This window comes from Macaca mulatta, chromosome 8 (genome assembly GCF_049350105.2).
Source record: "Macaca mulatta isolate MMU2019108-1 chromosome 8, T2T-MMU8v2.0, whole genome shotgun sequence".
In the NCBI taxonomy this organism is placed as follows: Eukaryota; Metazoa; Chordata; class Mammalia; order Primates; family Cercopithecidae; genus Macaca; species Macaca mulatta.
Window position 1 is genome coordinate 31,599,792 of NC_133413.1, and position 23,853 is coordinate 31,623,644.

A 23,853-nucleotide genomic window follows, 5' to 3' on the forward strand; every position below is an offset into this window, starting at 1 on the left:
TCTGTGTGAGATAGCAAGATTAATGAAGGTCTGACTAGCAGGCTCGTGGGCAGAGGGGAGTTCAGCCTGTAATTGGAAAAATCAAGCAGTAGATCAGTGTTTTCCAAAGAGAAGGAGTCTCCTTTGTTCTGAAATAGCAATTCGGTGTTTAGTTAAAAGACAGGCCCTGGTGACGCCTAATAACTCTTAGCAGGTTCCTTTATGCCTCTGATAGAAGCTGCAGCTCTTTGGCTCATTTTAAATTACTACCAAGTGTTGTGTAGGTTGGGGCTTCTTGAAGGAAAAAAATTAATTGGAGAGGAAAAACTATTCCTTAGCAACCACAGATAATGGCAGTTCCCTTAATATAATCTGAGATGGAATCTCGCTCAGCAGAGCTGGGGCAAAAAATAGCTTTTCTCTGATCAAGGTGCCTGAGTTCCAATTAAAGGAAATTAAGGAAGCCCTGGCCTCAGGATGCTTAAGACCATGGACAGCATTGCTCACGTGGAATACCCCTCACGACAGTGGAACATAGACCTAAAGGGGCGTCCAGCATCAGGCAGCCAGGATATCAGGACATGGTCATTATCACAGTCCTTTGGCTGATGTGTATTTTTAATCACCCTCTTTTCCCAGTTACAATAAAGCTGAAAGGAAAGTGATTTTAGCAGTCCGAGCAACCATGTTGACAGGGTAATCGTCCACGATGACATTGGTTCTTGCACCTGCAGAATATGATTGAAATTGAATAATATGCACTTAGTTATACAAGCTCCATCCAAATAAGATTAGAGACAGGTTCTAAAATGCACTGTGAACTTCCAGATAAATAATAAGAGAGGAAACAGGGAAGAAAGCACAACAAAGGTAAACACTACGGGACAAAGCCAGAGAGCAAAGCGAATACAGCAAACACATGACCACAGGGACTCATGCAATTGTGTGTGTGCGTTAACTGAGGTTAGTATCCCAAATGAACACGCACTGCACCCTGTAGGGGTCTGTGTAGTTCTGTGTGTGTCTGTGTGTATATGTGTGTGTACATGCACACCGAAGAAGATCTGCCAGGTTGAGTAGCAATTGTGACCTATAGGGATCTACCCACAATTCTCACGTTGGCTTTCTCTGTCTGCCTTAATGCAAGGCTCAGCAAAGCTTCCCACTTTCTGGAAAGAATCTATTCCCCTCTAAACAACAGTCCAACTTAGAGTGCTGAAAATTTCATAAGGAAGTTAGAGAAACTTTTTTTTTTCCATCACATATACCACAGTGAACGCTCTGAATCTTCATGTAATATTTGATTTCTCCCCAGCCTTTCATCAAGGGGCCTCTCGTTTTCTCTTGCAGCTCTCATCCTCAGGATTCCAGTGTTTCAGCTCCAAAAATTCTCCTCTGGGCCTCCCTATCTCACCCTTCTTTTTTCAATTGCATCCTACAAACTGACATAACTCCTTGTCCAAACTCACATAACAAAGATCCCAGTTGCAGGATCTGCTCATTTTGACAAGCAGAAACTTGCTAGGTATAGTGCCTCATGCCTATAATATCAGCTACTCAGGAGGCTGAGACAGGAGGATTATTTGAGGCCAGAAGTTTGAGACCAGCCTTGACAACATAGCAAGACCCCATCTCTTGAAAAATAATTTAAAAATTAGCTGGGAATGAAAAAAAAAAGAAAAAAAGCTGGGACAACATATAAATAACAATAACATTTTGTCCTATCAAATTTCTCAAGAAGGATTTTGGCATAGAGTTTGGAAATAACATCTGACAAAGCAACAGCCCATGGTTAACCCTGTATCTTGGTAGGTATGCATTTCAAAGGAACAGGGCAAGTTCTGGATAATATTTCTTCTAGAGACTTCCTTCATGATGTTGCAGGGAGTCCATGACCACACTGATGTCTGCCTCTAGGTCACTGTCACTGCTATACAAACATCCAGGACTGTTTCATCTTTACTTGTTGGCACTTCTTCCTGTTGTCAAGTGAAGAAGGATGTGTTTGCTTCCCCTTCTGCCATGATTGTAAGTTTCCTGAGGCCTCCTCAGCCATGTGGAACTATGAGTCAATTAAACCTCTTTCCTTTATAAATCATCCAAAACACAAAATACAATCCAAAAAATCCTGGGATTCTTCAATAAGACCATGTTTGGTTTTAGTAGAGTTCACATCCAGATGTAAAAGGCTATGGCTTTTTTTGTCTCCAACATTCTCATTACTAGTCAGATGTGTAAATTAATTCATGCTTAAAATAGGAAATGGCCTGACTGCCCACAACTCTCTGAGTGATTCATGGATCTTGGACGGGGTTCTTTCTAATCTGTCCACACTCTCTCCCTGTTCTCTTTGTAACACTTTCTCTGCAGTGTTAAAAGTTAAGTCTGTGACCATTAACAGCATCCACTAGAGATGGATCCCTCTGCTCTGGATTAATCAGAATGGTGCCTCCACCAGACAAACCACAAGCCCCAGGCCTCCCCCACACTTAACCAGCAAGGCAGCAACCTCAGAGACAAGTACTTTGCTGAGCTTGACAGCGTCCTAGCAGAAGCAAAATGCTGGTGATTCATATGGAGTCTCAGAGTTCATCCAAATATTAATTGGTATTAGAATTACGGCTACAAGGGAGTTTATTGATGACCTAGTTAAACATCATAGAGTTCCTGAAGAGACTCGGGGAGAATCAGTGAATTAATTAAGAGATTGTGGCTTCTGTGAGCCAGAGAAGGGCCTGAGCTCAGGTGGGCAGCTCAACACTTGCTGGGCAACTGCAAGGGCCGTTCAGGCCAGAAAAGCCTGAGGGCCTGCGAGAGACTAGCACAGAATCGTGTCATATTTAGTAGGCAGAATAAATGTCCTCCTCCGAGACCACTGAATAAAAATCAAGTCATTTTCCCAGAACCTCCCTTCTCTGGTCACATTCTCAAAATGAAGAATTGCCCGTGGCCAGGAGAAACTGTGGGTGGAGAGATGGAACCCTGTGGGAAAGTTCCCATCAGTTCTCAGCCTGGAGACGTCATTAAGGCTCCACCAGCCTCAGAAACAGGAAGTGAGGATAATAAGCACCAATACTTGTACAGTACTTAGAATGTACCAGACGCCCTGTAAGCGCTTCACATATGTGATCCTAAATACTACTGTTATCCCTCTTCTTCCAAGATTGGGTTTGAGCCCAGCAGTCTGTCTCCGGGGACTACTCCTAACTCCTTCAAGTCCCATATCACTTGAATATTGAATTTTAGGAAAGGACTAAGGTGACTCAGACACAGGATACGCCACAGCCTGGTACCTAAATAAACATAGAATCTGTCACCATTACTGCTGCTATTGCTATTTTTCTTCTCCAGTCTGGTAAATGTTAATGGCAGGGGCATAATCTCATGCCGAGGGGATCTCTCCTCGTTGGCTTACTTTGTTCTCATCTCACACCTTTCAGATGCTGGAATCAGGACCGCATCTACATAGCCAGGCCTATCCATTCAAATTTCAGATGTGTTACTTGCCCCTAATTGCAGAACTCCTCCCTTTGCTCTGATACAAACTTAAAGAGCAGGAAGGCTGAGGTTCTGAAAGAATCAAACCTTTGAAATTCCAATGAGAAGATTAAAATGTGAAGCCACTTAAGGGCTTGCACTTTGACAGACCGTCTGTCGGTGTGACTCAGCCATCTGATCTTCCTAGGCCTGAAGGAAAAGACATTTTTGTCCTTCCCTCAGGTGGGTAATTCACTTCCTTGAAACACATCATTGGTGTGGAAAAGTTGGTTTGAAGAAAATCATTCTTGACATCTCTATTTGGCAGCAGTGTTTCTACAGTGCTACTATTTATCCTTGATGCAAAATTGTGTGTTTTGATCTTGGCCCTACCCTCAATGACAAAATTTCGAAGAGACAGAAAACTAGGCTAGAGTTTCCCTAGTTACCAGATTTGCAGATGTGTAATGGAGTTGAATCTTCAAGATGCACGTGCTCTTCCATCAAGCTGCATAACCCCAAAGTCACCATGTCTGGGGAACCACCCGCAGTGATTTACACACTTGTAATATGAGTGTGAGCACACATGGAGCACCAGTCACCCATTTGCAATGAAATACAGGACTGCAATTAAATAACGTACTTTTATGAAACACAAATGATCACCACTTGCATTTTAAATGAGAAATAACAAAAGTTGAGACTAGAAGTAAAGAAGTGCCATATGTAAGCACCAGTTGGGGGCTACTTCCTTTGAAGCCTCAAGGGCAGCCAGTGAAAGTAGACAGAACAGAAACTTTGAAGCCAGACAGACTACAGTTTCAATCCTGGAGCAGATCAATTTCTCCATGTGACCTCAGGCAGATCACTGGATTTCTCTGAGTCCAAGTTTCCTCATCTATTTAAATAATCCTTTTCTGGGGTCATCACAAGGCACATGTCCTCACACAGGGTGAACAATTCATCAACAGTGCTTTCCCTTCTTTCTTGGAATTCAAATGGACTAGGGTGAGGGAGTGGTCACTGTTATTTGCATAGGCATGGGGGGAGGCAAGGAGTTTGAGGGAAAGGGAGAATGTGCTGTGTGAGGGAAGGTGTATTAGTCTGTTCTCAAACTGCTATAAAGGACTGCCTAAGACTGGATGATTTATAAAGGAAAGAGATTTAATTGACTCACAGTTCCACATGGCTGGGGAGGCCTCAGGAAACTTACAATCATGGCAGAAGGTGAAGCAAACACATCCTTCTTCACTTGACAACAGGAAGAAGTGCCGAGCAAAAGGGGGAAAAGCCCCTTATAAAACCATCAGATCTTGTGAGAACTCACTCACTATCACGAGAACAGCATGAGGGTTACCACCCCTATGATTCAATACCTCCCATCAGGTCCCTCCCATGACACATGGGGATGATGGGAAGTACAATTCAAGATGAAATTTGGGTGGCAACACAGTGAAACCACACCAGAAGGGAAATCTCAGAAGAACCCAGAATTTGGGCTCCCCTGGACTTTGTCCCTGGTGCAATCCTTCCACACTTCTAACTGCAGAGCATCCTATCCAAGGCCTCCTTGCTGAGGGTCCTCCTGCCCAGGACATCTGAGTGTCCCAGGACACTCTCCTTTCAGACCACTGCAGCTCTCAGGGTCCTGGCTCCCCTTTTTCTTTTTGTGGGTTAAAAAAAAAACAATTCTAAAGAAGAACAGAGGTTTTCTGTTTTATCTTCACACATAACCAGAGAAAGACTTGCTATGGTTTGAGTATTTGATGCCTCCAAACCTCATGGTAAAATCTGATCCCCAGTGTTGGAGGTAAGGCCTGATGGGGAGGTGTTTGGGTCATGGAGGCAGATTCCTGATGAATAGCTTGGTGCTGTCTTATGGTCATAAGTGAGTTCTTGCTCAATTAGCTGGTTGTTAAAAAAAAGCCTGGTCCCTCCCCACCCTCTTCTCTCTCTTGCTTCCTCTCTCTCTCTATGTGATCTCTGCATACGCCAGCTCCCTCCACCTTCCACCATGAGTGGAAACAGCCTGAAGCCTTAACCGGATACAGATGCCAGTGCCATGCTTCCTATACAGCCTGTAGAACCGTGAACCAAATAAACCTCTTTTCTTTATAAATTACCCAGCCTTAGGTATTCCTTTATAGCAACACAAATGGACTAAGACAGAACCTAACAGTATTTTATTTCTTGTTTTCCCTTTCTCATCCTGCTTCTTGCCCTCCTCCCGACTCTTCAGTTTTTCTTGATTTTTATCTGCTTTGAAATCAACAGGGCTGTTGCTCCCAGTCAAGGAGCCAGGTAAGCACACGTAGTATGTGTCAATGTGCGGGTTGCTCACATCCACCCACAGTTCCTGCTTCAGCTACTTCTTCCATTGTTTCCCTTCCCTCAGTGGGCGGAGTACACAACACATTCTCCCTTCCCCCAGGCCTCTTGCCTCCCCACATGCCTACCATAATAATAGTGACCACTCCCCAACTCCAGCCTGCCCCACCCTTCCATGCTTCTTCAGCCACTTAGGGGAAGGTGTGGATCTCCATAAGCTGTGAAATAAGAAAATCAGTTGCTATATACCCATGAAAACATAGGTGACAGCAGTGAGACTCAAAGAGTTTCAATGGCATAACTTGATAGTTGCAAAAGAGAGCTGTGTAGTGAGTAAATAGTGGTCTCCCAAAATATATACGTCCCCATCTCAGAACCAGTGAATGTGGCGTTTTTTGGAAAAAGTGTCTTTGCAGATGTATTAAGTTAAGGATCTCATGGTGAAAGCACCCTGGGTTACGCAGGTGGGCCCCAAATCCAATGATGAGGTCCTTCTAAGAGTGAGGCAGAGGGAGATTATGCAGACGAAAGAAAAGGCTGTGCGAAGAAGGAGGCAGAGACTAGAGTGATGTGGCCATAAGTCAAAGGACACCTGGAGCCACCAGAAGCTGGAAGAAGCAAGACAGACAGAATCTCCCAGAGCCTACAGAGGGAGCAAGGCCCTGCCAACACCTTGATTTCACACTTCTGGCCTCCAGAACTGCAAGAGAATGCTTTTCTGTTATTTTAAGTCTCCAAGTTTACAGTAATTGGATACAGCAGCCCTAGCAAACCAATATGAGAGCCTTGAAATCCAGCTCTGTTGCTTATAATGATAAACTGTACCATCCTATACCACGACATCAGGACCACAGCAACCTTAGAAAGGAATAGTGTCAAGGCCTTAGGCCTCAGCTTCATCTGCCTTGCCTTCCCCATGACCAAGTGAAACCCAACAAACAAAACCCACTGGCTTTTCTGAGAGATCAGCCCAAATAGTAGGCTGAGCAAAAGTTCAAGGGTCCCTGAAGGTGATGAAGGATCTGCATGGATGTCTGATGGAATCAAACCATTCCTCTGCACAAACGGGGAGAGCCACAGAGCATTGCTCACTGCAAACTGAGAGAGGACTGATTCCTTCCAGACAATCAAGTGAGAAAACACCAACTATTAAGTAATGATCTCAAGGTTGGGTATGGTGGCTCATACCTGCAGTCCTAACACTTTAGGGGACCGAGGTGGGAGGGTCACTTGAGACCAAGAGTTCAAAACCAGCCTGAGTAACACAGCAAGACTCCATTTCTACAAAAAACAAAAAACAGTAATTAGCTGGGCATGGTGGCGTGTGCCTACAGTCCTAGATACTTGGGGAGGCAGACGCAGGAGGATGAGTTGAGCCCAGGAGGTTGAGGCCACAATGAGCTATGATCACACCACTGCTCTCCAGCCTGGGTGACAGAGTGAGACTCTGTCTCAAAAAAAAAAAAAAAGTAATGATCTCAAGAACACCCACTCTATTTGCTTTTCAAAAGCTTCATACACATCTGAAAGGATAAAGCAAGTTTGCTCTTCCTGAAACATATGAGCCAGGATCGTTTCCTGCACCTTTTTTTCTATCCTATCACTTTTTTTCTCCGGGTTTCCTGGTGGCCTCAAGTCAATTTCAACTCCTAAGCAGGAGGCTCTGAAATCACATGAACGTCACCTTCCTGCCACTCCTGGCTCTTGCCTGGGAGCAGCTACAAAGGCTTATCTGCCCACATATTGCGACTGTCTCCTCCTACTTCAAAAACTCTTCTTTAAAGGGTGCTGGTATTTGAAACCTGTTCTGAATAGCTCTGTGGCAAAACCTCAGCCTTTGTCTCTGGCTATAGTGGCCATGGACTATAGTGGGGAAAACCCTGGAGGCAAGAGAGCCAGGTGTTTATTGCAGCAGTCAAGATGATTTGGGTGGCAAAGAACAGAAAATTCTGGGTCAAAATGGCTTCATCACTAAGCAATGTATTCGCTCACACAACCGGGAGCTCAGAAGTGAGTGGCGGCAAGCCAGGCAAAAATCAGCTGCTCAAGATGTCATCATGGAAGCTGAGTGCAGTGACCCATGCCTGTAATCCCAGTGCCTTGGGAGGCCGAAGCAGGAGCCTCACTTGAGGTCAGGGGTTCAAGACCAGCCTGGGCAATATGACAAGACCCTGTCTCTACAAAAAATAAGGAATAATAATTAACTGGGCATGGTGGTATGTGTCTGTAGTCCTAGCTACTTGGGATGCTGAGGCCAGAGGATCATTTGAGCCCAGGAGTTCAAGGCTGCCGTGAGCTATGACTGGCCCACTACATTCCAGCCTGGGTAACAGAGTGAGACTCTGTCTCTAAAAAATAAAATAAAATAAAAATTTTAAGATATTATCATGGGCTAGGCACAGTGGCGCATGCCTATAATCCCAGCACTTTGGGAGGCAGAGGTGGCGGGCTGATCACTTAAGGTCAGGAGTTCAAGACCAGCCTGGCCAACATGGTGAAACCCCATCTTCACTAAAAATGCAAAAATTTAGCCATGCATGATAGTGCCATGTGCACCTATAATCCAGGTTACTCAGGCAGGAGGCTGAGGCAGGCGAATCACTTTAACCCGGGAGGCGGAGGTTGCAGCGAGCCAATATCATGCCACTGCACTCCAGCCTGGGTGACAGAGCAAGACTCTGTCTCAGAAAAAAAAAAAAAAAAAAAAAAAACTCAGAAAAACAAAAAAAACCCAAATTCTTTTCATTTCTCTGCTGAGCTTTCCTCAGAACCAACTTCACCCCAGGCTGGTTTCTTGATTGATTGTGTGATAGTTATCAGTCCAAATGAGTGTTACATATGTCCTTACTTAGGTCTGGATGGAGAGTACAACAGGGAAATGTCTCCACTGATGATGGGCTATGTCCTTCCTTTCAGGCTGACTGAGCTGATTTAGGTCATGAGTCCACCTTGACCCGTAACAGTCACCAGGGCAATACCCCATGAGATTGGCTTAGACTGCTCACTTTTCTCCTTTTGAGCTGTGAGTAGTTCATGAGTAGAGCTCGATAAGCTAAGGTTCTGATAGGAAACAGAAATTGTATCATGAACATTGGGTACATACAGTTTCCAGTGTGCTAGTCCTGGCTCCGTACCTTGCTAGTTACATGATATTGAGCAAGTCATTTGACCCCTTTGACTTTTGCATTGAAATTTAAAAAGTAGAGCCATGTCTGCCCACAGAAGGATCAAAAGAGATCGTGAAAATAAAAGCACTTTTTAAACTGAAAGTTCTACACAAAAGAGACACACAGGCTTGGTCTCTCCCACTGTCCTCAGCTCATGGTGCACAGAGATGCCACAGCACAGAGGGTGCCTGCTCTCACCACACCCCAGACTCCAAAGCATTTAGCAAAACAGGCCTGGGAGTAGAGTTGCCAGATTTAGCAAGTAGAAATACAGGATGCCTAGTTACATCTAAATTTCAGATAAGTAATTTTTAGTGTGAAGTATGCCCCAAATATTGCATGGTATATATACTAAAACATGATTCATTGTTTATCTGACATTCAAACGTAACTGAACATCCTGGATTTCATGTGGCAACTCTACCTGGGAGGGGCCTGGCCAAAAACAAGTCCTGGCCTGAACTTCTGTGCTGGTTTCTATTCTCTTTTTCATTTAAGCCCTGGTTGATGTCTTTCTCAGCAGTTCTCACCCTGATCACTCCCACTTCTGATGTTCCCCCTAAACCCAGGATACACTCTCTTCCCCATCTCAGGTGATGGCTTCATTCACCCAGGTGCTCAGTTCCCAGCACTGGAGCCGTCCCTGACTGTTCCCTTTCCCCCACAGCCCATTTACAGGGCTGGCTCTGTTGTCCCAGCAGAACTAGCAGATTCTTACCACTTCCACCTCTACTGCCCTGTCCCTGCAAGGAACCTCTTTGCACTGCAGCAGTCACCTCCTGACCATTCTCCCAGATTTTGGGAGAACTGACTCATCAAGTCATGTCTTTGCCTGCTTAAAATCTTTGCCTGATGGCACATGCCTGTAATCCCAGCTACTCGGGAGGCTGAGGCAGGAGAATCGCTTGACCCTGGGAGGCAGAGATTGTGGTGAGCCAAGATCAGGCCACTGCACTTCAGCCTGGACAACAAGAGTGAAACTCTGTCTCAAAAAAAAAAAAAAAAAAAAATCTTTGCCTGTCCACCGGAAGCTCTTAGAATAAAATCCAAGCTCCGTATTGTGGCCTAGAAGACCTTACTCAAGTCAGGACCTGCCGTTTTCTCCTCTCCCACCTCACTGGTCTTTGTTCTTGTCCTTGAAATGCTGAGCTCATCTCCATCCTCTGGATGTATGCGTGTGTATAAATGTACATATATACACGTATATACTATAGTATATATACATATACTCTCCCATCAACTTAGAGTGTGTGTCCCTCCATTGCTGCATGACACACTTCTTCACGATATTCAGATCTCACCCCAAATGTCACCTCTTCCAAGAAGCCCACTATGACCACTCCATCTGGAATAGCAGCCCTCCCATCCCATCACTGACTTCCTATTACCTTGTTTTATTCTCTTTGTATCATTATCACTCTTTGATATCTTATTTGTTTATGATTTTTGTCTCTCTCTCTCCTGGTAAAATATAAATTCTGAGATTGAACCAATGTATCCAAATACCTAGAACAGTAGTTGGCAGAGTAGTTGCCCAATAAACATCTGTGAAATGGGTGTCAAATGAATATGCATAGATATGCAAATGAACAGGCACAAACACTTTCTAGGTCTGCTGTCCAGTTTGGTAGCCAGTGGTCACATGTGGCTCTCGAGCACTTAAAATGGTGCCAGTCCTTTAGCTCCTGAGGCAGAACTTAGGAAAGAAAAAAGAAAAAGAAAAAGAAAATGGTGCCAGTCCAAATTGGATTGTGCTGTAAGTGTAAAATATATACCAGATTTAGTCTTAGCTGAAAGAAAGGAACGTAAAATTTCTCATAAATAATTTTTATATTGATTACCTGTTGAAATAATATTTTAGTTACATGGGTTAAATAAATATATATTATTAAAATTAATTGTACTTGCTTATTTTTCCTTTACTTCATGTGGCTACTAGAATATTTTAAAACATATACTTGTCTTATTTTGCAGCTCATGTTCTAGTTCTATGCATTCTATTTCTACTGGGCAACACTGCTTCAGACTACAGACTGCTAGGCCCATGAGGTGAGGATGCTTTGAACACTGGCAACCTATAGACCAGACTCTGTGCGTGTTCTTTCTCTGCCTTCTGTCTCAGGCCCAGAACTTTGGGTGACAAAGGTGACTCTTTGGCATCTCTTTCACTAAAGAAGTGGGACCCACAGTTTAATCTATGGCAAGGCATCTACCATAATAAAGAAAAGACACCTACATAGAATGACTGCTTCATAGCAAGTCTACGTACAGTAAAGATTAGCTAATACTATTGTTGGTTTTATTTTTGCTGTTATTTATTTTTGCCCTACTCATCCAGTGGATTATAAACTACTCAGGGGAAGGTATCATGTCTTCACCTTCATTTATAACTCATCAAGTCTAGAGTTCCCTGCACATCCTTTACCATCTTTGAAGATAAATGACTGATCAACCAGCAGCCTCTCTCTCCATCATAGTAGCTTCAGGGCAAAGCTAAAGAGAATTGACTCAACCTTAAAATGCCAAATGAATCATTATGCCAAAATGATTTATATCCACCTTAGAATACAGTTAATTCAGGCCACCTTGACTGGCTTGCCTTTAACCTCCTGAGAGTCTGAGATTACATTTATTAACCTGAGATGAGAACTGGTCTTAGGAGCTCTCAGTAACCTATTGGGGTAAGAAGAACTTTGAAACCTAGAGTGAGTTGCAGGCTTCTCCCTGACAGTGAGGCCTGGCCCAGGAACTCCACAGAAAGGTTTTTGGGGGAATCATTTGGGCATGGGGCCTGGGATGCGGAAGGGGAAGTTGGGAGGGAGGACTGATCTGAAGAACAGGTGAGTGTACAAAGTCTCCCTATATTGATCACAACTCTTGAGTTATATATTTGTACCAATGCGGGAAGTTCAACCAAAAAGGAAAATTTCCCTGGAGACCCCCATGCTTATGCCAGCATCACTCATATTTTTTGTTCTTAAGCTTTCCCTGCCCTTAGAACCTTTAATCCATAACTTCTTCCTGTTTGCTTGTTTCTCAGGATTATACTTCCTTCTACCCTAGAGGGATTGATGAGTCCTTCCTCATTTACAGTCATTCAAACAAGGCAGCAAGCTTCAGTGCATTTTCTGGAAGAAGCATCTTTTAAATTCATCTTTGAGGATGAGACATTTCTTACTGTCATTTATCAGTGTTGACATCTGAGACTGAGTGAGCCAGGTGAACTGGTTCCTGGTAGTGCACAGAAAATAAATCTGAGGAGTAACAATCCTTATGTTGCCAGGACGAGTACCAAAACTATGCTCACCCCACAGGTAGGTTTCTTGCTACAGTCTTAGAAAGTTAACCACCCTGGAATTCATTAAAATATTTAAATGCTTTATTGAAAGGGCAAGTGATGGGCCTCAGGCTGACACAACAAAAGGGGTTGTTTGGAAGTGAATATTCCAGGTTCTTCCATAGCAAAAGATCTAAAGTGTTAATATTATCGTGGGAAGGATGCAGAGAACTTGAAGGAAATTCATAGCCTGATTATTTGGCTCAGGAGAAGCAACACTTCAGCCAAAATTTTATATTCCATCTCTACTCTTCATGGAGCATGAGTTTCCAAAGTCAAACTGCGTGAGATCCAGCAGAGATTAATTAACTACCCACCAGGCGAAGCAGCCTACAGGTCTGCATCAAAACTGCATTGTTGCATATCTTTTTCTCCCTAGCCTAAGTAAGAAGTCTTCAGATAAAACCCAATTAATTAGATTTGAATTTTTAGTTAAAATAATTCCAATTGAACAACTTTGTGAAGAAACAAGCAAAGTGTACATTTCAACAAATGATCTTCAATTAAAAAAAAGAAAAAGTCACACACGCCAAATATAGATACATATATTTACCCTCGATAGTAATCAAGAAGTGCACATATGATATCATATTTTCTTAATTATCAAATATAAAAATAATAATAATATCTACTATTGGCCAAAGTATGGGAAAGTAGGCATTTTCATTTACTGTTTTTGGGAATGTAAGTTGGTATAAGCTTTTGGGAAGAGAATTTGCGTTACCAAACTGAATTTGGTTCCACCCACCCAGTGCAGCAAAGCAAGCACCGATATTGGGATTGAAGTGAGAGAAAGTGAGGCACTTATTGCAGGGCACCAGCAAAGAGAGTCCCCACGGAGTATAGGTAAGGGTTTTTAAAGGCAGAAGTTATAAAGCATAAATCAATTCATGGAGGCTGTACATTGGTTTGATCTAAAAAGTTGGGACATCTTGAAGTTGGGGCTTACAGGTCACAGGTGAATTTAAAGATTTTCTGATTTGCAACTAGTTAAGGAAGCAAAGCTTTGTCTAGAAATTTGAGATCAGCAGAAAAGAATGTTAGCTCAGCCGGGTGCAGCAACTCACGCCTGTAATCCCAGCACTTTGGGAGGCTGAAGCGGGCAGATCACTTGAGGACAGGAGTTTGAGACCAGCCTGGCTAACATGCTGAAACCCCATCTCTACTACAAAATATTAATATTAAAAAAATTAGCCAGGCATGGTGGTGTGTGCCTGTAATCCTTGCTACTCCAGTGGTTGAGGCACAAGAATCACTTGAATCTGGGAGGCAGACGTTGCAGTGAGCCAAGATTACACCACTGCACTTCAGCCTGGGCAACAGAGTGAGTGTCTCAAAAAAAAAAAAAAGAATGTTAGCTCTGGCTTATGGGCATGACCTCCTCCAGACCCCTTATGAACAAATTTAGAACAAAGAATAGTGGGCAGTCAGAGTCACTCCTCGGTTCCTCCTTATCTATGGTCTATGTGCCAGCAAACCCATTTGATAGGGGTCTGGGTTTTTTAAAAACAATTCAGGGATATATGTTAAGATGTTATCTTTAGTTTCCATAGAATACCAAAAGTCTTGTGACTCTAACTTCCTTGGCTATTGCTTTAAGCTACTATTATTACCTTCTTGCTTATCAAGTTGTTCCTTTACTTCTCAGGGCTAACTGTAATTTCCCTTTAAGAAACTCAAGATTTTCCTTTATTTCCATGTTTGTAGGGGTTTTCCAACAGATCCCTGGGAGGGGTCAGTGCTCTGTCTCATTTGCAATATTCCAAAAGCCTTAAAATATGTTCATTATTTGGCCTAGCAATTCCTCTTTGAGGAATTTATCCTAAGAAATGATTTTTTAATTAGACATTATATATAAAGATACTAAGCAGTATGTATAACAGTGAAAATGGAGCCAACCAGAATGTTCAATAACAAGACACTGATTAAAATAACTAATGGAACATTATGATGAAATTCTATCATTAAAAAATAATACTGAAAGCAACTTGTTACCAGTAATGATGTAATACCTTGAATCAACGAATCACTGTACCAAAAACAGTTACAAACTCCGCACAAAATTTTGTTTTAAAAGACTACTGTTTGAAGTCTTGTCCAGCATGTTAGGAGCTCAGAAGTTATCACTCCCATTCTCACACAGAAAAAGTCTGACCAAACTATAAATCAACAGCTCTTTCCATATCCACCAGGAAACTGAAGTCACTGATTCCCTGCAAAATTGAAAAGGCAGACAGGTAGATACATAGAATCAGAACTCAATGAAGCAGGAGCCAGGGAACAGAAGTCTCCATGGGAACCAGTACTGAAGAAAGAAAGTCTAAAATGTAATTGACAAATTGCTGGCGGCTCAGCGTGGACAAATCTGAGAGTTAAAAACCTCTAGGAGGTAGGAGAAGATAGTCTTAGTGGCAGTCACTGCACTTTTGGGTATTTTAGCTCCTGGAGCCCTACTAGGATCTCACAATGAATATTAGAGAAAAATTCAATCCCCTCATGTTTTTGGCAGAGGGTAGGGGGGAAAGTAGCCCCTTTTAGTGAAATAAGCTCAGGACACTCTGTTATTCTTAATAAGGCCAGCCCTCAGCAAAAATTATTTTACCAGAGCCTAGCCAACAGAAGTTCTGCTGGAACCTAACCAACCAATGGTGGGGAAAAAATACCCAACTTCAGTCAGCTCTAGACTTCCATGAGGTAGAAGAGAAATACCCAACTCTAGGCCACTTTAGCCTTCTTGCCTCACCTAAAGGAAGGCCCACAAAACTGAGAAGCACCTGTGAAGATCACAGCTCAGGGGTACATGCTCCCTAAAAAATTAAAACTTAACCATAGGAATATGGAATGCTTCCTCCCTCCTGACTCAGCACATCTGTAGGGCTCCTGTACAATAACAGGAGAATATAACTAAAATAACTGCACAACTCAGACCGTACTTAAGAAGTTTCCAGGGCAAACAAAGACAAAAGGAGAGCAAAAACAAGAACTTTAGCCTCTGACACCTACAGCTATGGCAGACGGTAAATACAGCCTAACTTCTAGCCAGAAAAACATAACTCATGTAAAAGCCTATTTACTTCTGTTCATTTACCCAATATATCAGGTCTGGCTATCAAGAAAAAAATGACAGGACATACTAAAAGCAAAAAACATAGAATGAAGAGAAAATGCAAACATCAGGATCCATACTCAGATACAACAGATGTTAGAATTATGATTGTGCATTTAAAACTACTATGATTAATATGCTAAGGATTCTAATGGAAAAACTGGACAACATGCAAGCACAAATGAATAATATAAGCACAGAAATTGAAAATCTAAGAAAGAATCAAAAGGAAATGCTAGCAATCAAAGACACTTTAAAAGAAATGAAGAAGGCCTTTATGAGGCTCATCAATAGACTGGACACAACCGAGGAAAGAAACAGTGAACCTGAAGAAATGTCAATAGAAACTTCCAAAACTGAAATGCAAAAATTAAAAAACTGAAAAGAACAGGACAAAATACAAAATATCCGAGAACTGTGGGACAATTACAAGAGACGTAATATATGCATATTTTAAATGCCGGGGGAAAAAAAGAAATAGAAGAAATATTTGAAGCAATAATGACCAAGATTTCTTAAAATTAATGATAGATACTAGACCACAGTTCCACAAACTCAGAGAACAAGTAGTATAACCCCAAAAAAATCTACACCTAGATTTTTTTCATATTCAAAACAAAGACAAAGAGAAAATCTTGAAAGAAGCTGAGGAGGAGGAGGAGGTGGACACCTTGCCTATAGAGGAGCAAGGGGAAAGCCAGACTCCTCTTCAGAAACCTTGCAAGCAGGAAGATAGTGGGGTAAAATATTTGGAGTAGTAAGAAAAAAAAAACCCATCAACCTAAAATTCTATGTCCAGCAAAGTTATCCTTCAAAAGTGAACGAGAAATAAAGACTTTCCCAGACAAAAAAAATCAGAAAATTTTTCACCAGTAAACCTGCTTTGCACAAAATGTTTTAAAAAATTATTCAGAGAGAAGAAAATCAATGTAGGTCATAAACTTAAATCTACATAAAGAATGGAAAAATGGAAGAGAATAAACAAATAAAGGTAAGATAAAATCTTTTTCTTTGTTATTCTTAGTTGATCTAACAGATAAAATTCATTGAAAATAATAATACCAACAAATATATTCAGTGATGATAGCTTATGGGTAAGTGAAATGAATGACAGCAATGTTATATGAGATGAAAAGGAGGATTTGAGAATGCTCTGTTATGAGGTATTTGCATTACACTTGACATGGCATTGTTATATGAAACAGGACTTTGATTAATTGTAAGTGTATATTGCACACTCAAGAGCATTCACTAAAAAAAGCTTTTTAAGTATAACTGGAAGAGAAGAGAAGAAAGAGAATCATATAAAATGTTTAACAAAAATGAGGGAATCCAGAAAAGGAGAAGATTTAACAAAAAAAAAGGTACAAGAGAAATAACTAGAAAACAACAACAAATATGATATATATTAATAAAACTATATCAATAGTCACTTTAAATGTCAATGGCCTAGATATACCAATTAAAAGACAGAAGTTGCCAGAGTGAAACACAAAACAAAACCCAAATATTTATGTGGTCTATGAGAAACCCACTGTAAATATAAAGACACAGATAGGTCAAAGGTAAAGAAATGGAGAAAGTCATAGCATGCTAATACTATTCAAAAGAAGGATGGAGTACTTACTATATTAATTTCAGATAAAGAAGACTTCAGAGCAAGGGAAATTAACAGAGATAAAGAGAGGCATTATGTTAATGATAAAAGGGTCAATTATCCAAGAAAACATAACAATCTTCAATGCATGCACCTAAGAACAGAGAATCAAAATGTGTGAGGCAAAAACATAGAACTGCAAGGAGAAACAGATGAAACCACTGTCCTAGTTGGACTTCAACACCCCATTATTGGAAACGGACAGATTCAGCAGGCAGAAAATCAGTAAGGACATAACTGAACTCAGTAGCATCATCAATCAACTAAATATAATTGACACCTACAGAAAACTTCATCTATCTACAGAATACACATTCTTCTCAAACTCACAAAGAACAGTCATCAAGGAAAACCACATTCTGAGCCATAAAACACACCCTCACAAATTTAAAAGAATAAAAATTATGCGAAGTATGTCCTCAGACCACAAACTTTGGAAAACCCCAAAGCACTTGGTAATGGAACAATATACTTCCAAATAACACATACGCCAAGGGAGAGTCTCAAAATAAAATTGAAAATAGTTTGAAGTAAATAAAAATGAAAATACAACTTATCAAAATTAGGGCAAATGAAGTGAAAGTATGGCTTGCAGAAATTTATAGCATCAAATGCACATATTAAAAAAGAAATATTTAAAATATATAAAATCAATCATCTAAGCTTCCACCTTACAAAACTGGAAAAGCAAGTAAATGTGCTTCATAAAATAATAAAGAATATAAATGCAAAAAAGGATTTAGAAGAGCCTATTAAATTCAAAGTAAGCAAGAAAGCAATAAAAATTAGAGCAGAAATCAATGAAAATGAAAACAAGAAGTCGTTAGAGAAAATCAACAAAACCAAAGCAGTTTCCTTGAATATATCAATTATATAGATAAACTTCTAGCCAGGTTTACTAAGAAAAAAAGAGAGCAGGCACAAATAACTAATTTCAAATATGAAAGAGGAGCCATCACTACAGATCTCCTGGACATTAAGAAAGACAGTAAATATTTTTAACAACTCTATGCTGACATATTTAGTAACCTGAGGTTGAACCTTGAAAGCCAAATCTACCAAAACTCACACAATGGTAAGTAGATAATCTGAATAGGCACATATCTATTAAAAAGTAGAATTAAAAACTAATAATCCTTCAAAACAGAAATTACCAGACCCAGATGAGTTCTCTTGTGAATTTTATCAAACATTTAAGGAAGAAATTATACCAATTCTCTACAATCACCTCCAGAACATAGAAGCAGAGGAAATACTTGCGAATTCATTCTATGAGGTTAGTACTACCCCAATACCAAAACTGAAGACGTTACAAGAAAGAAAAACTATAAACCAGTATCTCTTGTGAGCATAAATGCAAAAATCCTCAACAAAATTTGAGCATATTGAATCCAACAATGTATAAAAATAATTATATACGATGACCAAGTGGGATTTATTTCAGGTATGCAAGGCTGGCTCCTCATTCAAAAGTCAATTGATGTGATCTGTCACATCATTAGTCTGAAGAACAATAATCACATAATCATATAAATAGATGCAGAAAAGGCACTTGACAATATCCAACTACCATTCATCATAAAAATTCTCAACAAACTAGAAATAGATAAAAACTCCCTCAACTTGATAAAGAACATCCATAAGAAAACTACAAATAACATCATACTTAATGGTGAGAAATAAATGCTTTTCTAAGATCAAGAACAAGGCAAGAATATCCATTCTCACTCAGTCAATAGCAAAATAAAGACTGGGTGCAGTGGCTCATACCTGTAATCCCAGCACTTTGGGAGGCTGAAGCAGGAGGATTACTTGAGGCCAGGACTTCAAGACCAGCCTGGGCAACACAGCAAGACCCCATCTCCACAAAAAATTTTAAAAATTAGCCTGGCATGGTGGTGCATGCCTGCAGTCTTAGCTACTTAGGAGGCTGAGGCAAGAGGATTGCCTGAACCCAGGATGCTCAGGTTACAGTGAGCCATGATCATGCCACCACACTCCAGCCTGGATGACAGATCAAGAGCCTATCCCCCCAGCAAAAAAAAAAAAAAAAAGAAGAGGAAAGAAAATCCTAGCTAATTCAAGAAGACTAGGAAAATAAATAAAAGGTATATTGGGAAGTAAGAAATAAAACCATCTTTGTTCACAGATGACATGATCATCTATGTAGAAAATCTCCAAACCAAAAACACTGATGGAACTAATAAGTGATTACAGCAAAGTTGCAAGATACAAAGTTAATATGCAAAAGTCTATTGCTTTCTTATATACTAGCAAATGTGAAAAAAGTATGGACATTAGTTAAAAATAATAACAAACACGGCCGGGTGCAGTGGCTCATGCCTGTAATCCCAGCACTTTGGGAGGCCAAGGCAGGTGGATCACCTGAGGTCAGGACCAGCCTGACCAACATGAAGAATGTTTGTCTCCACTAAAAATACAAAATTAGCTGGGCGTGGGGGCATATGCCTATAATCCCAACTACTTGGGAGGCTGAGGCAGGAGAATTTCTTGAACCTGGGAGGCGGAGGGGGCTGTGACCTGAGATTGTGCCACTGCACTCCAGCCTGGGCAACAAGAGTGAAACTCTGTCTCAAAAACAAATAAATAAATAATAATAATGCATATATATTGATTCATTAGTTGTGAGAAACGTACCATAGGAAAGTAAGTTCTTTACAGTAGAGGAAACTGGGTACAAGAGTATATGGGTATTCTCTATTACATCCTTGCAACTTTCATATAAATCTAAAGCTGTCCTTTCCAATTCATCGTATGAAACTAGGATAAACCTAATCCCAAAACCTGAAAAGGACATTATGGAAAAGAAAATTTACAGGCTAATCCCATTCATTATCCATAGAAATGTATATATCTAAGGATAATAGAAAAATGATAAAATACAATCCCAGAAATGCAAGACTGGTTCAACAATCGAAAATCAATGTAGTTAATTCACCACATTAACAGAATAAAGGAGGAAATTATATGATCATCTCAATCAGTCCAGAAAAAGCATTTGACAAAATCCAATATTCATTCCTAATAAAAACAGTCAGCAAACTGAGAGTAGGAGGAGCTTTCCCATTCTGATTAAGGGCATCTATGAAAAACTCGCAGCCAAAATTATACTTACTGATTAAATATTGAATGTTCCTTTTATGGTTGGGAATAAGCACAGGATAAATTTAAAGATTCATAACCTGCTTGCGTTTTAAAAAGGATTTGTATATCCCACCCAAAAGAGTTTCAATTCAATTTATTAATTGAATTGAATAACATTTATTGGACACTTACTAGGTGCAAAACAGTTGTGAGGTGTTGGGGATTTTTTTTAAAGGGCAAAAAGCAGTCTGCTTGTCAAGGAGCTTTTAAATAAATTTAAAAATAAGACAGATACTTATTAAAAGTAACTAAAGTACACTCTAATATATGCTAGAGGGCCAAATGAAGCAACAGATGATTAACAGTTCAGGCTTTTGGAATCCAGATTGTGGAGGTCAAGGACTGGCATATTTAGGAGTTTAGATTTTATTCTATAGGCTGTGGGGCTTTCTTAGCCCATGTTTTAGGCCTGTGAGCAGAGAAATGGTATAATAAAAAGATTCCACAGTCAGCACCACCAGTATACATTTTGAAAATATGTCACTATATCCAGGACTCTGAGCCTTCACTTTCATTTTATTACAAAGCAAGAGATGACCAGAGAGGTTAACTGATTTTCTCAAAGCGAGGGAGCAAATCAATGGAAATGGAGCATGGGATGTTAGTGTAAAGATGTAACAGAATCCAGATTTCCTTCAATAGTGGTACTTCTAATGTTCCAGCTGTTGGTTGGGTATCTTGAAGAGTGAAGGACTGGGAACAGAAGTCACCTTTCATTTCTGATAGCTCAGTAAATCAAAAATATCTAGCACTGAAAGTTTGTCTTCAGATAATGGTAACCAGGGAAGTAGAGAAAGACTAGGAGAAGGGGGGAAAGAGTTAAAATTGGCTGCAAAGAACAGATGGTCTTCTCTGCTGCACTCCCACCTTCCTTCCTCTCTTTCCTACACTTACTGCCCACCTATCCAATTGTGCGCTTGCTTGTGAGCGCACACACACACTCACACTGTACTCTTCACAAGCTCCCCACTACCTGTCAGTACTGACAGTTAATTCACTGATAGGGAAATCTGTCTCTTTCCCATCGTCAGTGGTTAATTGAAAAGGTATCCACTAGCATGAGTATAAGATGCAGAAATTAATAATTATCTGAGAAAAAGCAAATGAGATGCTGATAGCAAGCTGGTCAGATTGAGCCATGATAAAGCGGGGACCTCCAAGGCTCTCAGCAGACAGGCTCCAGAACCATGATACTCCCCCTCCAAGGTGAATAATCCTTGGAGATTCATCTGGAAAATAAAATGCCTGACTGTTAGCAGGCTCTTAATTCATGCATGAGTCCCTACTCCTTTAACTCAGCAAAGAGAAGACACATACAGGACTGGAGAAGTTTAGGGGTGAGTCTACACAGAGGCTCAGAAAGTTAGCCCCAGAGGAAAACAATCAAAGGATCTTCACCGAGTGACCAATCCAGTTTGACTTGGACTGTATCATCCAGTTTGACTTGGACTGTATCAGTTTTAGCAATGAAAGTCACACGTCCTGTGAAACCTCTCAGTCTCAGGCAAACCCAGAACATTGATCTTCCTAGCATGGGCTGGTTCTCTCACACTAAGAGCTGGAGGTCAAGATATTAGGCAACAGGCCAGCCCCAAAACATATATATTTTGGACTCCCCGAGTCCCAGAACTTATCCGTCTACATGAGTCAGGGGAAGAAAAGACTCCACCCTTCCTCTGGGGCCCACTGCAATGGGAGAAGGTTCTGGAATAATACTACTAATGAAGTATTACATTAGGTGATGGGTTTTTTTTTCTTTTCAGTAGTTCAGAAGTTCTGAGGATCTTGTGGTTTTTTCTCATCATCATCCTCCCCTGGCTCTTCTATTTCATTTGAAGAGGAGATGATATGATTGAATGAAACACAAGGAAGTAAAGTGATCTTCCTCATTTGTTTTTCCAAAAGCTGATGCCTCAGAGGAAAAAGAAAGCAAAGCCCTGTACCCTGTCTCGTGCTGAGTCTCAGGGAGGCAGCCAGATGCCAGAGAGAAAATGACTATGTAGGTGACCTAGACCAACAAGAGCACAGACGGCCTGTCGGAGACCTCCATGCCTTAACCTGGCTCACAAGTAGAGCCACCAGAACTAAAGTAGCTGTGGTGACAGAGACAGAGACAATCTTCATGAATAGATGGCCAAGAACCAGACAAGAAGATGGATACTCCGGAGGACACCTGCAGAGGCAAGACATCAGGGACCACAGCACTGCCCACTCCCTCTCATATGGTCCCCATGTAAACCCCTGAAACTGGGTACCATCCCAAAGGTAATAGCAATCCCAAAAGTAATTGACTAAAAATATGTTTCTGCCACTCTGTCACAATGGAGGTCTGAAACAGTTGTTACGTTATAGAGAAAGACAGTTTCATTCTTTGCATAACTGAGTCTATAAACTCAGATTTACCCTCTATGCAGCATCCCGCGGTGGGAAAAAAAAAAACAGGATTCAGAAACTGAGACTTGGCTTCGAGTTCTGACTCTATCACTCTAAAGTTTTGTGAATTATTGGGAAACGCTCTCTCACAGCTCATAAGACTTCTTGGCTTCATTTTCTCGCATTCCACTCTCCACGAAGAGGAAGAATAGCTGTTATGACCCCCTACACTCTCCAACAGCTGTTACATCTTCCCTCAAACTTCTGAAGACCAAACAATGCTGCTCTTTAAAAACCACCCTTCACCACCAAGCTTGTCCATTCATTCAAGGGTGACAAGCTGAATGGGTGCTGACATCCCTGCTCTAAAACTTGACCCAGAACCACTTTCCTGTCCGGGAAGATTTTTTTTGTTCTAGAGAATCTATGCAGTGTACATAGCCAACTTCCATGTGCAACCTGCTCCTGTGCTCTTGAACTGGAAACATCTTTGAGTTTCCAAATCTCTCAGTGCTGCCCATGCTGAGCTCCACCTGATGACAAAACAAGGGAATCGCCTTCCTTTAAGGTTTTGAGATGGTGTCTATCTCTGTTGCCCAGGCTGGAGTGCAGTGGCATGATCTCAGCTCACTGCAACCTCTGTCTCCTGGGTTCAAGCGATTCTCCTGCCCCAGCCTCCTGAGTAGCTGGGATTACAGGCGCATGCCACCACACCCGGCTAATTTTTGTATTCTTTAGTAGAGACAGGGCTTCATCATGTTGGCCAGATTGGTCTTGAACTCTTGACCTCAAGTGATCCACCCACCTCGGCCTCCCAAAGTGCTGGGATTACAGGTGTGACCCACTACGCCCAGCCTTTTCCTTTAAGTTTTCCCTCTGGGTAGGTGTGTACCCACCTGTGGTGGTGTGACCTCAATCAGGATTTCCTAAGTCAGATTCCAGAGCACTGGTTCTGCTGGGATAATGCAAGTTATGGAAAAAGTCAAGTTTGACATAGTCAGACTGGCTTGGGAAATTCTGGTATAAGTAAAATTGAAGGGGTTTCTTTACTCCAGGAGAACCTTGAACATGCTAATGTATGCTGTCTTTCCTCAAAGGAGGGTGATATGGTTTGGCTCTGTGACCCCACCCAAATCTCACCTTGAACTGTAATAATCCCCATGCGTCAAGGGTGGGACCAGGTAGAGATAACTGAATCATGGTGGCAGTTTCCCCCAGGCTGTTCTCATGATAGTGAGTGAGTTCTCATGAGATCTGACGCTTT